Source organism: Globicephala melas, chromosome 17, assembly GCF_963455315.2.
Source record: "Globicephala melas chromosome 17, mGloMel1.2, whole genome shotgun sequence".
Taxonomy (NCBI): Eukaryota; Metazoa; Chordata; class Mammalia; order Artiodactyla; family Delphinidae; genus Globicephala; species Globicephala melas.
In genome coordinates, this window is record NC_083330.1 from 7,571,986 (window position 1) to 7,589,846 (window position 17,861).

Genomic DNA, 17,861 nt, shown 5'->3' on the forward strand with positions numbered 1-17,861 from the left:
ATGAGTAAAATATAAGTTGAAACAAAGAGATGCCAATTTTTGCCTACCAAAAAATAAAAATGCTTAGTAACATCCAGGATTAAAGCTTTACTTGGTCATTAAATGTTGATGGAGTTTAAAGAGGGGAAATTTTATTTCTAGCTTTGTGTCGTGACGTCAAATAGTGACAAACTCACGTCAAGAAAGAAATTGCACGCAGCATAATATTTTAAGATAAAAATGTTATGCTGGGGCTTCCCTGCTGGCGCAGTGGTTGAGAGTCCGCCTGCCGATGCAGGGGATACGGGTTCGTGCCCCGGTCCAGGAGGATCCCACGTGCCGCGGAGCAGCTGGGCCCGTGGGCCATGGCCGCTGAGCGTGCGCGTCCGGAGCCTGTGCTCCGCAACAGGAAAGGCCACAACAGTGAGAGGCCCGTGTACTGCAAAAAAAAAAAAAAGTGTAAAGGTTGAGGTTTATGCTTCCCACCAGATCTCCTGATGGGAGAGCCACAGGCAGAGCCCAGTAATCTGCCACAGCTGAACCGCTCCCTGGGTTAGAGGCACGCCCGGACACTTGAAGAAGGAAGAAGGTAGCATGCAGACTTGGCTGGTTTCTTTGCATGAGCAGAAACCCCATCAAAAAATTAAAAATCACTCTCCTCTCTGCCCATAATATCCCTCCAACACCCACCTTGACACCCACCTCCTGCACTTTTACTCACCCCTGAACCAAATTCTATTGTCAGACTCTGTTTCTCGAGTCTGTTCAGAGCCACACATGAAACTGGCCCTCGTGTCCCGACCTCTGACAGGTCCTGGGCAAGGCAGGTGGGCTGCTTCTAAACTCACGCCACCTTTGGGCCTCGTGTGCCTGCAGGATAACGGGTGGCTCTCGGCCACGGTGGCATCCTCTTCCTTCAGCTTCATCCACCTGGATTCCTCTGTCCCAATTTCAGATTCAGTTTTCGTCAAAACGTAGAGTCCAAGAGGGCAGGGAACGCTACTTTCACTCTTTTGTTCTCTGATGTGTGTCTCCTGCACGAAAAACAATGCCGCATTCATAAAAGGAGTGTAAAAAATACTTGTAAAAAATAAATGGATGAATAAAGAAAGGAAAAAAAAATATGTATATATATTTTTTTCAAACTGTTCCTTTTTTGGAAAAAGCTCCTTTTTTCCAAGATTATGTCCTTCCTACTTCTTTGGTGTTAAAATGTCTTTTCTCAAGAAATCGTGGTTGTCCCTGTGGGAGGGACATTTACTTTTCCCTGTCATCCTTCGTACATTTTGATATTACTATTCAAAATAAATACACATTTTAAATAAAGTAATTGAAGTCCTTACTTTTATGATGGCAATTTTTAAAAAAATGCCCATAATTGGCAAAATAAAAAAATTTTAATTGCAACCTTGGATTAATTTCCTAGATTTATTTAATTTGATGTTTGTTTGTTTCTAATAGCCAACCACCCAAATTCCGCAGCGCTGAGTACAGGGTCTTGTGCGTGCTTGGCGCTCGAACATTTGATGAGTTTACCGCCTCTAGTTTGAAATGCCTGAGGTTGGTGTATGGACCTCACAACAATAAAAATGTGCGTCGTGACACTGTTAAGGGACCTTGTCACTGTCACTGTACTCTAGTGACAAACTCCTAATTGCTTTCCCCAGCAAGAGGCTCTTCCGCTGTCTCCATCTCACACTTCCCGCATCCGTCTACAGCGCCCTTGGGGCCGCGCCGGGCGGGGGCGATGCGGGATGGGAGGATGGGGCCTTCCGCCAGCGTCCTGGAGCCCGTGGCGCTGGGTTGCAAGTGAGGCTGTCGGTTGGGGCTTGTTACAGGGCCACGGACTCGAAATGGGGCTGGGGGTGTCCTGAATTGAAGTTGGAAAGACACCCTTTGAGGCTTTCACGCTGCTCTGCCCTCTCCCCCTCCAGAAGAGGTCTTCCTCACCTTCGCATCCTGGAGGCTGGCAGAGCGTGACCTTATTTGGAAATAACATCTTTGCAGATGACATCACAGAGGAGTTGGGAAAGAGGGGGCTTAATCCTACACGACTGGTTTTTCCAGAAGAAGAAAACACACCCTGTGAAGAGGCAGACACCCAGGAGAGGCCACGTGTCACCCGCGGCGGAGATGGGGGCGCTGCGGCCGCGAGCCAAGGACCGCCGGGCATCCGCGAGGCTGGCCCAGGCCGCGCGCACGCGCCCAGCGTCGGGGAGGAGCGGCCCCGCCTGCCGGCATTTCTACTTCCGGAGAGAAGCGAGGCCCGCGGGTCGCGCAGGCCGTGGTTCCTTGTTCCAGCAGCCCTGAGCAATGGGTGCCTTCTCCCATTTCTTTGATTTGAAAGGTAAGCCTTCTCCACTGGGTGACGAGCGCGCCCACCAGTTTTTTGTTTTGTTTTTTTACCTCGCAGGTGATAATATAATTTGAACTCCATGTATTGGTCGAGCTCCGTGAGGTTAAATACTCCTTTTTTGTTCCCCCCCAAATTTCCCACTTCCGGGAAACAGATGCTCACATGACACCCACAGTATCCGAGGGGGTTCCCAGTTCACCAGCTCTGGACACTCTTGCTTGGTCTTCAGCTGGGGTGGTGTTGGCGGGAACCCGCGGACCCCGTTCAGATGCAGGTTCGGGGTGCAGCCTGAGCCTCTGCATTTCCAGCGTGGTCTATGGTCACCCAACATGCTTGGAGCACCAAAGCTTTAGTTAACGCCCCATCGGGGTGCGGTGGAAAACTGCCGGCTCCTTTAGTGGACAGCCAGGGCCGGACTGGGGAAATGTCCAGAACAGGCCTCCCAATCATGGGTTGGATCAGGAGATAGAACCTTGCCAGCTCTGTGTTGCTCGCTCCTGCGGTGACGTCCCTTCTCCAGGGTTATTTATTTTTATTGCCAAGGACTTATCTTTTGGATTCCAGTTTACTAATGAAGAAACGGTTAAAATGCCTTGCACGAGATCGTGGAGATTTTGTTATCAGCTCCACAGTTTCCAGCTTGTCAGTGCCTCTGATTCCTCTCTGGGATTTCAAAGCTCTTCCTAAGTCCTGATGCCCTGAACACTTAAAGCTGCTTGAACAACAATAAAACTAGTAACTGTAATATTTAAATTAAGTAATAATTGAAAAAAAGTCTCCATTTTTTTTTCGCTTGTCAAACATCTAATTGTTAAAGCAGAGAAATTGATCGTTGGGACGTGTTAGCCCTCTTCTTAGGAGTGATGTGGGTGGGATAAAATATACGCTAGTGTTGCTTTTTTATGTTAACATTTGACAATGTGAGAAACGGACTTTCACAGATTAAGAACAGCCTTACCGATACATCAGAAGGCTGTACCTCAAATAAGCTTTTGTTCCTTCTGAGGACACAGCATTAAATTGAATCGTAACCCGCACTTCATCACTACTGCGACGTGCAGGACACTGAGAGGGAACCACTGTCCCCGGACGGCCTCTGTGCTGACAGCTCTCTGATTGCATTTCTTTAGGGGGTTTCTATTACTGTGAAGAAAACCTTTTTTACTTCTACCACATGATTTGACACTAAAAATTATTAGAAAGAACTTAACAAAGCCACAAGAACAACAACAAAAAACCAGTGTGTTTTGTATGTGTATCATTTTTATGCTCCAGACTGGTTTTATTGTTTTTGGAACTATTACAAGACTTCTGTTAAACATGTTGAATGTTAAGAGGAAACAGACTCTTGGCAAATGTGGAAAACCAATTACAGAAAACGTCTCTGCTAGAGCTGGAAAACACAGGGAGGGACAGAGGAGCTTGTGCACCCCTCCACCTTCTCCAACCGCCGAAAACACACAGACAGTGCGTGGCCTTGAGGAAAAATACGACTGTTGCATCGTTGTCTTTACTTTTATATTTACGGGCAAAAGACAGAAAAATGACACTTCTCAGTTAAATCTACTTGTAATGTAGTAGGGTACAACATACAATTGCTTTTCTTAAGGTAAATCTGATGTACAGGAAGTAATATTTCCAAAATAAATAACCTAGAGTATGACTATTTGCTCTACAAAAAGGAGGGGAAAAAAAAGCCTCGCCACTAGTAAAGAAATCAAATGACCTTAAATTTTAAACACCTGAATTAGAAATATTAATTTACTCAATTTTTGAGAGCATAACTGTTGTATACAGTGTGGTAAGAACATGCTATCGTGTGACTACTAATTATAAGATATACGTTTATCTACGTACATACTGACAAGATTGAAACGAATGACACTTCAATTTTGAATTGATTAAAATTTGAAAAGCTAGAAAGCTGATCTCGGGAGAAAATCAATAGAGGAGACAAAACCTTTTCAGCTCTGATTTAGCGATGGTTTCATGATGTTATCCATGTGTTCCGTGCTGTGCGAAGCACCAAGATGCACAGGTGATTAAGATGTGGTCTCTGACCTCGGGGAACCTCCAGTCTTGGAAAGGCAAGGCAGCAATTCAAAAACGATGTGATCAGCGAACAGCAGACGCAGCCCACACGCAAGGGGCCCAGGGCGTCTTCACAGTGTGTTCGGGACAGAAAGAGCAGCGGACTCGAGGGTCCAGGTGTGTGGGGAGGAGGAGTTTGCTGTGAGAGACAGAGAGGATGCAGAAGGGCCAGGCCGCAGGCTGCGCTGGAGGAGAGGGCCAGGGTCAGATCCTGACGATGAGAGGCAGGCAGGACCAGAAGGGGGAAGGAGATACACACGTTCAGTCAGGCTTTTTGAAAAGACTTTTAAGAAGTGTGGGCAGGCCTTCCCTGGTGGCGCAGTGGTTGAGAGTCCGCCTGCCGATGCAGGGGACACGGGTTCGTGCCCCGGTCCGGGAAGATCCCACATGCCGCGGACCGGCTGGGCCCGTGAGCCATGGCCGCTGAGCCTGCGCGTCCGGAGCCTGTGCTCCGCAACGGGAAGAAGTGTGGGCAGACTGAAAGCAATCGGCAAAGGAAGGCATCTGGGGACCAGCATCCCCACCGAGGCTCAGGGGTACAGAGAGAGGATGGCATTTCCAGAATCCGGCTGTGTGCTGGAGCCCAGGAAGAGACAGTGGCCACCTGTTGAGTGCTAAGAATACTAATACCAAGGGAAATGAGAGTGGGTGTTTGTTACTCGATTTAACACATTTTTACACATTTGTAAGGTGTCTTAATACTTGGATTTGAGAAATATCAGACGGTAAGAGCTTAATTATGGACTTTGTTTAAAAAAAAAATCAGTGAAAAGACAGCCACTGAGGAATAAGAGGCCAGATGGCTCTCTCTGTGGGGTCTGCAGAGGTGTCTCCCCTGCCCTTCTGGGCACCTGGGCTGTTGAGACACTGATGCTGGTCGTGCCCGTCACCCCCTGGTGGCAGCGGGCTTGGGCGGGTCGGGTTTACCAGGTGCTGTGCCACCCTCCACGCTGCTCTGTGCGCCTCCCTGCCAGGGTTTCACTGCAGACGGAGGCCTGCTGACCACGGACAAAGAGCCAGGAGTGCTGCGGTGGGTGCGGGGTGGGGAGTGGAGGACAGCTGAACACAATCCTTTCATCCCTCTCAGCCCCCAGAACCTCAAATCTGAACGCTGATCCCTCATCACAGAAGTTAAACAGACTTAGCCAACTCAATTTCCAGGGAGAATGAGCATCAGAAATCACATGGATTAATGAGTCACAAGTGATCCCCTTCAGAATGATTTTATTTCTAATTTCTTAACCTCCTGATACAGGCACTTGGAACAAGCGAACACAGGGACTGAGACAGACTGCCCTCCCCCCTGCCTTGGGCAGAGCTACAGATGAAGACTATAATGGCCGCTAACTCTGGGACCAGTGCCTAGACAGAGCAAGGTAAATGTGGGGGACAGTGACCCTGTACCCTTGGTTGTCATTAAGGATGTGCCACTTCTCAGCTAAAGATACAGACTGAAGGAAAAAAGGCAAAAAAAAAAAAATCTTAACGGCACAGCCCTTTGCCACAGCTTTATGCTACTGAGCCCCCCAAATTCCTGTCTTGCATTCTTGATTCATCCTCCCTTCTTGGTCTTGTGAAGGACTGGCTGATTTGTAAGCATTCAGACACTAACTGAATGACGCCAATGCCTGCTCTGGGACTGACACCAATTAGATGCAGCTAACACGGCCAATAGGTATTATGGGCGTCCTGAGAAGCAATACGCCAGAAAGAAGAAAAAGACAAAAGACAGAAAAGCAGAGGGTGAGGGCACTGGCGCATGGGCTACTGTCCATGTACATGTCTGTTTGAAAGAGAACAGGAGATGCAAATCTGAGGGGGTGTTTCTCTTTAAAAATGATAGGGATGCTTCACTTTCTGTAGCAAAATAAATACAGGTGGCAATCTTGTATCTACATGGTCACCTGAAACATAAATGAATGACAGTGCTCATGCAAAAATATTTAAAGCCTAACTGTCAAAAAGAACTGATAAAAATGAATAATCATATCCATAGAAGTAATAAGTCGGCCTCGTGAGTGACTGAAAACACAGAGCCAGCTGCTTTGAGCAGATTCAGACATGATTTTAGGCCCAAGTCCCAGCTCTACACCCACCAACTGTCTGACCTTGGGCAAGCTACCTGACCTCTAGAGCTTCAGTTTCCAAATCTTTAAAATGGGGATGCTTGTACCTGCCCCCAACATTTTTGTGAAGATCAAAGAAGACACTTAGAACAGGGTTTGGCATATACCAAGTGTTCCATAAATATTATCACTCTATACAGACTAACTTATAGTTATACATCAAATACCAAAGCAAAAATCTTAAGGAAAAAACTTTCTGGAAAAGTCTTAAACTTATTTGGTAAGACATTGCATGCCTTGTAGACTGTATCATATTACCTGCTGCTTGTGTTTATTGTAAACAATTTATTTTTATTTCACTCAGCTTAACCTCTAAATTTTAATAACTTTTAAGTAAAAATCTGTTTAATTAGGAAAATCAACAATTTAAATACTAGAAGCTTAAATAATCAAAACTAAATTTGCTTCTCTCACAGACATCCACACAACTATTCATGTTTCATTTCTGGAGACAGCTAGAATCTATGCTGGTGATTTCTTTTTCATTCCTTTATTACGATGGGTAAGGGTGAGGGAGCCTGCAACAATTGTCATTTGAGGAAGCTGCAACAATGTTTAAATTTTTTCCTTGTATTTCTTCCCTTTCCATAACAAATAAAGGTGGGGGGCAATATCAAATTAGTATAATTTTGAGGAAAGTCTGTAAAACAAATTTCTGTAACATCAAATCTGGTTTAGTGGAAATCCCTCTATTAAGCAATGAGGTCATGTCTCTTGCAATGAATCATGTCCATTAAATTTATCTTCTTTTCTGGATACTTTCCTTCCTTCATTTGTTTGTCATTTCCAAGTCTCTAATTCTTGTTGATTGCTCAGTTAAATGAAAGCACTGATTTTTTTTTTTTAATTTTGAAGAGAGCACAAAACTGAACCTACAAAATATTATCTATATCAACGCGTGTGCTTTTAACTCTACAATAATTTTTCCTATTCAGTTTTTTAAAAACAAATACCGACTAAATTTTATTCAAAACTCTCCAAACATTTTCCATTTCTGTATCTCTTATTTCATGTGTGTCTTCTCTCCTTTGCCACCTTCCTACGCCTTTGATACTGGGAACAAAATAGGAAAGATGGTTATTCCTTATTATAATATTCCATTACCTAGAAAACTTCTTTAGAATGAAAGAAAACCTTGCTTTTCACATTGACTAATAACTGATTGATCTCCGTACATTTCTCTACTGCTCATTTTCCTTTTTGCCAAAATTACTAAAGGACTATAACTTCACTTAAATAACTCCCACATATTTTCAAAGACAATCTTAGGAGGACTCTCCTCAAGGGTTCTTTAAAAGGTCTCATCTATTCCAAGGCCTTGAGATATGATCCAGTACATAGGATGTATCAGAACTTTACGCCTAGAATCAGACTCAGTTATTTTTACAATGGAAGCAAACTTGGAAAGCGACTAGTCCAGCGTAAGGACACTAAGACCTAGAGAAGCTGCACTTCTAGAACAAGGTTGTTTCCTATATACATGTATGTATATATGATATACATATTGTTTAAATTTTTATAAAGGATATTCAGAGGAATTATCATAGATCCTAATTAAAGAAATCTTGAAGACAAAACAGCCGTTTTTATAACTGTTGGCGCTTTTCAATTACCTTAGCATTTTTTATCTTAAAGGAAATCTTTATGTCAAACACAAATGATTTTATTTCTTAGTGGAGATGGCTTTGTATTTTGAAACAGCACCTCGGTTCCATTCTCGGATGCCATGATCTCGTGAAAGTTAGGTTTTCCCACTCCGGGTTCCCACCGCTGCAGGGACTAAGGGCCGGAGGGACCGGGCCGCCCCGGGACCTCGCTGCGCACCCATCTTGCTCGGTGGAAGGGCGGCGGGCAGAGACAGAGACGGCCGCGACCAGACAATGTCCTGCATTCACGGGGGCCTCGGCCAATCACAGGCCGGCGCCTTCCGGCCCCGCGCGGCGCCACCGGCCACGCTCGGGCCGCAGGAAAACCTGGCCTCCGGGCGGCTCTCTGCGGCCATCCCGGGGCAGGGCGCCGCGCTCCCACTGCGCCCCGCCCGGAACAGGGGGCCCGGGGCGGCAGGCGCCGCAGCGTCCCCCGGGGCAGGGGTCGGGCACGGAGGGCAGGGCGCGCTGCCCCCTCTGGCTCGAACGCGGCGCTGTCCCTTTAAGACGAGCCTCCTCCCGGGCCGAGGAGCGCGTCGGCGGCCCCGCCGCGGGGGGCAGCGACATCCGGGCTACCGGGCTGGCGACAACGACGGCCCCTTGGGCAGCTCCCAGCCCCTGCGGGACGCCCGGCTGGCCGCGGCTGGGGGGGCGCTGCCGGGGCCTGCGGGGGCTTTCGGCGCCACGTGAGCACCCCAGCCCCGGAGCGCCCTGCCGCCGCCCGCCCCCACCTCGCTGTCGCCTGGCCCCGGACGCCTGGGCCCGGCACGCGGGTCACGGACGCTTCGCTCTCGGGGCCGCGCCGCGCGCGCGCGCGCGCCCACGTTGGGCCCGCCCCACCTCCTGCGCGTGCACGGGGGGCGGGGCGCCCAGGAGGCAACCAATCAGCGTCGGCCGGCCCGGGACCGCCTCTGAAGTCCTCGCGGGGGGCGGCGCGGGAGGCAGAACTTCGTGGGGGGTGCGGTGCCGGGAGGCGGGCGGGGGAAGCGGGAGTGTGGAGCGGTTGGGAAGCCGGGCGCGGAGGCCACCGGCTCCGACTCTGAAGCTCCGCGGAAGTGAAAGGGCGGGAGCGGCAGGGAGGGGCGCGGGCCGCGCGTGAGAACCGGCGCGGGCGGGCGGGAGGAGGGGGGCGGCGCCGGGAGCAGGTGGTGAGGCCGGAGGGGGGAGGGGAGGGGAGGGGGCGAGTGGGCACGTCCCGGAGATTGGAAAACCGGGGATGGACGTGCCGAGTTAGTGAGCATAAAGCCAGGATCTGTCAAGGCTTATTTATGCAGCCCAGAGAACTAAAAGAAGTTGTGTACTTGCTGGTGAGATAGGCTCTAAGATTCTCCTCTGTACGAGTTTTTCTAAAGAAATGTGGTTACATATTTTTAATATCTGGTAATATTTATTAAAACCGAAAGTTGATCACAATATTTTATCGTGGGAGTTGGGGGGAGAAAAGGAACAAAAGGCATTTTAAAACTAATTTCATTTCTGTGATCTCTTCTACCGAACATTTGGGGAAGAATATATGTTTCAGCCATCAGATACACTGAGTTAATTTTTAGGGTAGAGTAGGGGGTGTATGTGAACGTGAACAAACCCGTACCCCGAAGCCTCATTTTCCTCACCTGCAAAATGAAAGCCATGAACTCCTCTGACTAATCGCGCAGCGTGTTTTGTGATTCGATGTATATGTGAGGAAAAAGAACATAAGCATTGTCCGGTCGCACGGGAGGGATTCCCCGGGCAGCCGTTCTGGGCCACCTTTTCCTCTGGATGGTCTCGTCCACTCGCAGAGCGTCGTCCTGCTTCCAGCCGACCCCATCCTGAGGTCCAGGCATAGTTGACGTGGGTGCCACAGAAATCTCATCATCTGTGTGTCCTAAACGGAGCTCCACACCTCCCCTCCAAACTTCCCGTGTTTCCCATCTCAGCAACTGCATCACGACAGCTTGGTCCTCACCCCTCACCCCGGCCTCCAGTCATTAAGCCCCAGGGTCCGTCTTACTTCCGTGCTTCTGGTCTCCTGTTTGTCGCTCCTGCCATGCTCTGGCTTCTTCCGTGCAGCACCGACGTCTCCCACCTGGATTACCGTTAGTTACCTGATCACTCGTCTCTCAGTCTCGGGTTTTGCCCTACCCCAGTCTCGATATTGCAACCAGAGAGACACTTTATTGCAAAGTAAATCGGATCGTGTTACCCGCGTTTACACTCTTGTAGGGGGTGTTTGTCGCCTTGGGGATGAAGTCCTATCTCCTTAAATTCTCTTTATAAGGCCCTCCTAATCCTGTCCCCTGCTGGATCTTTGACCACCGGCCACTCCTCCCACCCGTCCCCAGTTCCAGCCTACCTGAACTGCTTCCCGTTCTCTCAACGTGCCCAGTCCTCTCCGGCTTCCGCAGTCCTCCCCGCTCTCCTGCTTTCCTGAGAGGTGGCTTCCTTCCTTTCCCTCACCTTCCCCAAAGTGAGAATTAGGGGCACCCATCGCACCCCTACCTCTGCAGCAAACCATAGCCATACAGCGCAGTCACTTGTCCTGCCCTTCAAAGCAGGGGCTGCATCCTGCTCAACATTGTTCCCAGCTCCTAGGCTATACTGGTCAGAGCCCTTTTAGAATACACAATGATGGGCACAGGGAGCCGGTAGCCTTAGGTGTCTGCTGATAGATTCATTTTACGTTGCTGTATTTTTCAGTTTTGAATTCCTCTTCTTAGTTACAGGTTTCTCTATGAGTAACGTTTTTAAAAACCAATAAATTTTACTTAAACCAGTGTGATGTTTTTGTCACAATTAACTATAAATCTCTTGTAGCAGAAATAGTGTGTGTGGTTTGTGAAATGAAACTCTGGACCAGTGGCTGCTGTTCAATGCAAATGGGCAGAAGTGGGTTAAATGGGTTCCTTTTAAGGTCAGACTCTGAATCTTTAAAACTGAGCTGAAAGTAATGCCCCAGTAGTGACTGAGGGAAGGCATGGGAGGAAAGAGTATTAAGCTGAGAGTTCTGGTTCCTTGTTTATTATTATTATTAATTTTTAGGATAGCATTATCCGTATGTTAAGAAATTGCTCTGAAACTGACTTTAACAAACAACTCCTGATACACTTAATATTTTTCTTTTGCTTACATGAGATGTCTGTGTAACAAATTGAAATTCTCATTTTCCTTGTGTTCACTTGGAGATCACAATGCTAACGCATGCACATTTAGATCTGTAGTATTTCTAAACACCACCCTGCTAAACATTTTCCAATAAAGTTAAACAAGAATTCTTTGTTGAGAGATATAATATTTGGAGGGAGGATGGGGGAATAAATCTTAACTACTACAAATTGTTTCCCTTCAGCCTTACTCTGAAGGGGATCCTTGTTGGTTTTCTCATTACTGTACAACTAGTCTGTTGACTTTTTTACACTTTGGTGGAAGGGAGTGGAATTTAGTAAGAAATAAAAATTTTTTTTAAAAAAGGGAGGGTAAGTTTGTTTAGTGAAATAAGCAAAAAAATGAGATTATATAAAAGTAAAAGCAAGTAATGTATTTAAAGTATTTAAAGGAGAAAAATATGCATTATAATTATTTACTATTTCTACAGAGAAGTATTCTCTCAGCATATACCATATCTGTTTACAGGACATGCCAAGTGATTATTATAAACAAATGATAAGGGAAAAAGAAATGTGGGAGAAATGGCTTCTCTCTTGTGTATGTAGGCTTGGATAATTTTGAGTTTAGAAAACATTTTAGATACTGTGATTTGGTAAAAATCCTATAAGTACGTTTTACCTACATTTTAGCTAATTGTGTTTTTTTTAGTTTTTAAACCTTTTAAAAAATCTTATTTCCAAACCATAGAGTGGTAAAGGATTTTTAAAAAACTGTTTATAGTGAAACAATTTTTTAATAGCTAATTTTTAAAAAAACTTTTTATTTTATATTGCAGTATAGCCGATTCACAACGTTGTGATAGTTTCAGGTGCACAGCAAAGTGACTCAGCCATACATATACATGTATCCATTCTCCCCCAGACTCTGTTCCCAACCAGGCTGCCACATAACATTGAGCAGAGTTCCCTGTACTATGCAGTAGGTCCCCATTGGTCATCCTTTCTAAATATAGCTGTGTGTACATGCCAATCCCAAACTCCCCAACTATCCCTTCCCTCCACCCTTCCTCCACTCCACAACCACAAGATCATTCTCCAAGTATGTGAGTCCGTTTCTGCCCCATAAATGTGTTCATTTGTGTCATTTCTTTTTAGATTCAGGCAATACCATACGATATCCCTCTCTGTCTGTCTGACTTACTTCGTTCAGTATGACAATCTCTAGGTCCATTCATGTTGCTGTAAATGGCATTATTTCATTCTTTTTTATGGCTAAATAATATTCCACTGTATATATGTAACACATCGTTTTTTTTAACATCTTTATTGGAGTATAATTGCTTTACAATGGTGTGTTAGTTTCTGCTTTATAACATAGTGAATCAGCTATACATACACATATATCCCCATATCTCCTCCCTCTTGCGTCTCCCTCCCACCATCCCTATCCCACCCCTCTAGGTGGTCACAAAGCACCGAGCTGATCTCCCTGTGCTATGTGGCTGCTTCCCACTAGCTAGCTATTTTACATTTGGTAGTGTATATATGTCCATGCCACTCTCTCACTTCGTCCCAGCTTACCCTTCCCCCTCCCCATGTCCTCAAGTCCATTCTCTACATCTGCATCTTTCCTGTCTTGACCCTAGTTTCTTCAGAACCTATGTACCACATCTTCTTTATCCATTCCTCTGTCGATGGACATTTAGGTTGCTTCCACGTCTTGGCTATTGTAAACAGTGCTGTAATGAACATTGGGGTGCATGTATCCTTTCAGACCATGTTGTTCTCCAGATATATGCCCAGCAGTGGGATTGCAGGGTCATGTGGTAGCTCTATTTTTGTTTAAAAATAGCTACTTTTGGGCTTCCCTGGTGGCGCAGTGTTGAGAGTCCGCCTGCCGATGCAGGGGACACGGGTTCGTGACCAGGTCCGGGAAGATCCCACATGCCGCGGAGCGGCTGGGCCCTTGAGCCATGGCCGCTGAGCCTGCGCGTCCGGAGCCTGTACTCCGCAACGGGAGAGGCCACAACAGTGAGAGGCCTGCGTACCGAAAAAAAAAAAAAAAAAAAAAAAAGCTAATTTAAGAGCATATCAGGAATTCCATGGCATCCCAGTGGTTAGGACTCCGTGCTTTCATTGCAGAGGGCGCAGGTTCGATCCCTGGACAGGGAACTAGGATCCCACAAGCTGCGCAGCCTAAAAAGAAGTAAAAAAAATAAAATAAAAAGAGCATATGTGCAATGACATACATTTCTGCCTTATTTAAGCATGTCAAACCTGATTAGGTGACCACTTGAGAGAAACACACCTTGAAGATGAGATCTAAGATTGCCAATTGCTACATCTGTTGGTTTTGGCAGAGATTTCAAGTTAATTGCGTATTGAAAATAAACCATCGGCTAGTCGAGATATGCAGATAGTGATGACCAGCAGAGTGGAAAGAGGGTGGGATTTGGAATTAAAAGACTCAGGTCTAAGTCAGATAGCTTTATACCTTCTGCAAGTTATGTCTGAGACCTACTTTCCACATTTATAAATCAGGCAACTATTTATCATCTTGACCACTGCATATGTGAGGATCAAGTGTGGATAATGCATCCTGCCAGCCTTGAAACACTGGATAAGTCGTAGTTACTGGTACTGTCCTACACATTCTGCTTTGGAATTGGAGACATTTAGTTTTCATGGAAATCGTAAAATTGTATTTTATGTATATATATATATATATATATATATAAATCTAAGAAGGAAATAAATTGCTTTTTCATAAACTCTGACTCCCTAAGGAGGGTTCATACATCCTTGCATTTGTTCATGGCTAATAGCTGGTATTAGAGACAATTGGGGCACTGTATATAAAAATAATCATTGTAGTAAGGGTACAGAGCATTCTGGTACAGTCTACATTTTGTTATGCTCTGTGTAGAATGCAAGGGCAAGGTGATATGTGTGTGAAACTGATAAGAACGGATAAAGAGGGGCTTCCCTGGTGGCGCAGTGGTTGAGAGTCCGCCTGCCGATGCAGGGGACGCGGGTTCGTGCCCGGGTCCAGGAAGATCCCACATGCCGCGGAGCAGCTGGGCCCGTGAGCCGTGGCCGCTGAGCCTGCGCATCCGGAGCTGGTGCTCCGCAACGGGAGAGGCCACAACAGTGAGAGGCCCGCGTACCGCAAAAAAAAAAAAAAAGAATGGATAAAGAAAAATAAGGCAAATATTTAATGAAGTATATCTTATTCAGTGCTCACTGTCAAAGGCTAAAAAAGGAAGATATTCTTTGATGACAGTATTTGTTTGTTATTATTGACGCATGATAAATCCGGAGGATAAAGTAGCAAAGTGGCAAAAGAAGCACTTCTATTATCCTTGACTCCTTCACCCAAGTTTGAAATATTTGGCCAGCGGTGAATCATCCTCCCCTGGTTTGACTGAGAACTTACGTGCAGAAAGCTATAGTGTACACAATATGGATGGTAAAATAAATACAAAGTGCATTTTCTCTCAAGGAAGAATTCTGAGAAAGAAAAGAAACAAAGACCTAGACGTTTGTGAGTGAGCCTACACTCTTTGCCCGGGAAGGAGGCTGGATGGGCAACTTCCCACTGCCTCTAACCAACCCCACCAGCAAGCAGAGGAGGTGACTCCTGCCTGAATACAACACTCTCATCCTCTGCCCTTCTATCCTCATTCTCTTGGGTCCTAACATCGTCCATTTTCTAAACTTGCCCGTTAAAATAGAAATCTCCCTGCGAGGGGTGTAGCTGGCACTAGAAGCTAACACCTAACTAATCTGTTACCTGCTCAGCAGAGATGGTTCTTATCCTGCTGAGACCAAGAAAGGGAACAAGATGGGCACATGAGAGCACGTGAACAGCCCAGGTAGAAAGGAAGGATGGATGACCCATAGAGAGGGGACCCAAAAGCACGTTGATAGTTTTGCCCGGGGCTGTGCCTCCAGCTCCATTTCTGTGCAGGTGTGACATGGTGCCTTGGGGTTCCAGCTTCTGTTCTTAGGCTTCCAGATCTCTGCATCTGGTGCTACCCATGGTCCTTGACTGTCGTGGGATTCAGCTAGATTCACACTAGCTTCACGGTAAACGTGACACTAGAAGAAAAAGCAGCCTGAAGGTCAGAAGACCTGAGTTCTTTGTGACTTTGAGCCATTCAGACCTGCTACAGACTTCAATTTCCACATGTGTAAAAAGGAGAGAGTAGATTACGTTCCGATTCTGCTCTGGGTTTCTCCCTCTCCCTGCTCACTTCTCTCCCAACTCTTTTTATTGTAATTAACCTTCTGTCACTGGTGGTAAAAAAACATGGCAGCTCCCAAAAGGTGTAAACAACCCAAATGTCCATGGGTGAATGGATGAACAAAACGTGGTCTCTACATACAATGGAATATTATTCAGCCTTAAAACGGAAGGAAATTCTGACCCATGCTACCACTTGAAGACGTTATGCTGAGCGAAATAAGCCAGGCTCTAAAGAACAAATACTGTATGATCCCACTTTCATGAAATACGCAGTCAAATTCCTAGAGGCAGAACGTAGAACAGAGGTTACCAGGGGTGGAGAGGGAGAGGAGTTACTGCTTAATGGGTACGGAGTTTTAGTTCAAGGTGATGAAAAAGTTCTGGAGATGGACAGTGGTGATCGTTGCACAGCACTGTGAATGTAATTAATGTCACTCAACTGTACACTTAAAAATGGTTAGAATCATATGTTTTATCTTGTGTATATTTTACCACAAAAAAATTTTAAACAAACAAATCTGGATGTGTGCATTGGGAAAGTGGCTGAGAACCTGTTTGTTTGGTCTGCCTGGTGCCTTGCACCTGACTTTTCTGTGTGGCTGTTTGAGTTTTGACCCAGCCTCAGTCTTTGCCCGCATGACAAGACCCCCTAGGTATCCCTCTCCAGGGAAAGCTGCTCACTCTTCCTCAATGTACAGGTCTCTCCTGGACCTGACCTGGTATCGGCGTTGCCACAGCTCTTCCCAAGCAGAACCCTGAGCTGTGGCCTCCGCCACCCTGCGGAGCCATCACTCCAGACTTGAGTCTGGCTCTCCCGCGTCCACTGAGGACGTTGCTTGCAGCCACCCTGCTTCTCAGGTGCTTCCATGTGTAGCCTGTATCCACAGCCTCCATCCTTTCCCGTGACCTCATGGAGACCCCACCCGTCAGCCTCTCTCTCCCCAAGCACCCAGTCCGCCTCTTGGGGGGTGTCCACACTTGTGTGCACTGGGACCGGTGCACATCGGCTGACGGTCTGCAACCCCAGTCGAGCCCAAAGTAAAGTCCATCAGGGCTTCCCTGCAAGTCTGTTGGTGACTTCCTCTTACACTCCGTAAAACTGCCCTCTCTCTAAGTCTCATTCCATTTCACTCGAGGCCTCTGCTAATGCATGTTATGGGGCCCTGTTTGCTCATGTCCCAGCCTAGTTCTGCAGGAACAAACCTCCTTTGTAACCGCTCTTTTGGCAGCCCTGCAAAAGTGCTATGCTCCCTCTGCTGCAAGTGTCCGCACCAGCAGATCCCACTGCCTGGCATGCTGTTCCTTCCCTCTTCTTTGTCTAACAAACTCCTACGCATTCCTCAGGGCTCAGCTGGACCTCATCTCTGAGAAAGCAGGTGCTGGCGCCTCCCTCGTGCTGCAGGAGAAGCGTGTGTGCCCACAGCCCTCTCTGCTTCTTCCTCCCATCATACTTGTGTTACAGCTTCCCCAGATGTGAGATTCATGAGGGCAGGGACCGTGACATCTTCATAATGGCATCCTCCCAGTCTGACACAGGGCCCAACACAATACAATTGTTGAATAAGTCGCCGAATATACTTTTAAGAACACATTGTTATAGGTTTGTTCTAACATGATAATTTGGCTTATAATTTTATTTCTATAATTTTATTCTCATACATATTGTCATTACCTTTTATGTTATCTTTTTTTTTAACCAAAGACTAGTTCATCTTAATACTTGGTATACCAATTAGAATTAGGTTCGGCCAGGGACTTCCCTGGTGGTCCAGTGGTAAAGAATCCGCCTTCCAATGCAGGACTTAGTTGCCCCGCGGCATGTGGGATCTTAGTTCCTCAACCAGGGATCGAACCTGTGTCCCCTGCTTTGGAAGGCGGATTCTTAACCACTGGACTGCCAGGGAAGTCCCCAGCCATGACATTTAGACTCAGGGGTTTTCCCATTAAGCAAACCCCTAAATTTCCAGGTTTTCTCCTATTACCAGGCAATGAAAGAAACAAGTGCTATCACTGTGTCCTTAGGATGAGGTTCAGAGGTGGGGGGAGAGCGGGTGGAGGTGAGGGGTGTCAGTAGAGAAAGGGCTCAGTAGGAACAAAGGCAGGATGTCATGTTTTGTTTTTGTTTTTGTTTTTTTGCGGTACGCAGGCCTCTCACTCTTATGGCCTCTCCCGTTGCAGAGCACAGGCTCCGGACGCGCAGGCTCAGCGGCCATGGCGCACGGGCCCAGCCGCTCCGCGGCATGTGGGATCTTCCCGGACCGGGGCACGAACCCGTGTCCCCTGCAACGGCAGGCGGACTCTCAACCACTACGCCACCAGGGAAGCCCA

At 46.8% G+C, this 17,861-nt stretch overlaps 1 long non-coding RNA gene across 1 annotated transcript; it reads left to right on the plus strand.

Annotated features, from left to right (window-relative positions):
• The first annotated feature begins 2,184 nt into the window (after positions 1-2,184).
• On the plus strand, positions 2,185-7,310 carry LOC132593700 (uncharacterized). Its single transcript, XR_009559438.1, has 2 exons — positions 2,185-2,326; positions 5,682-7,310. It is a non-coding gene; the product is annotated as an uncharacterized lncRNA (long non-coding RNA).
• The last annotated feature ends 10,551 nt before the right edge of the window (positions 7,311-17,861 follow it).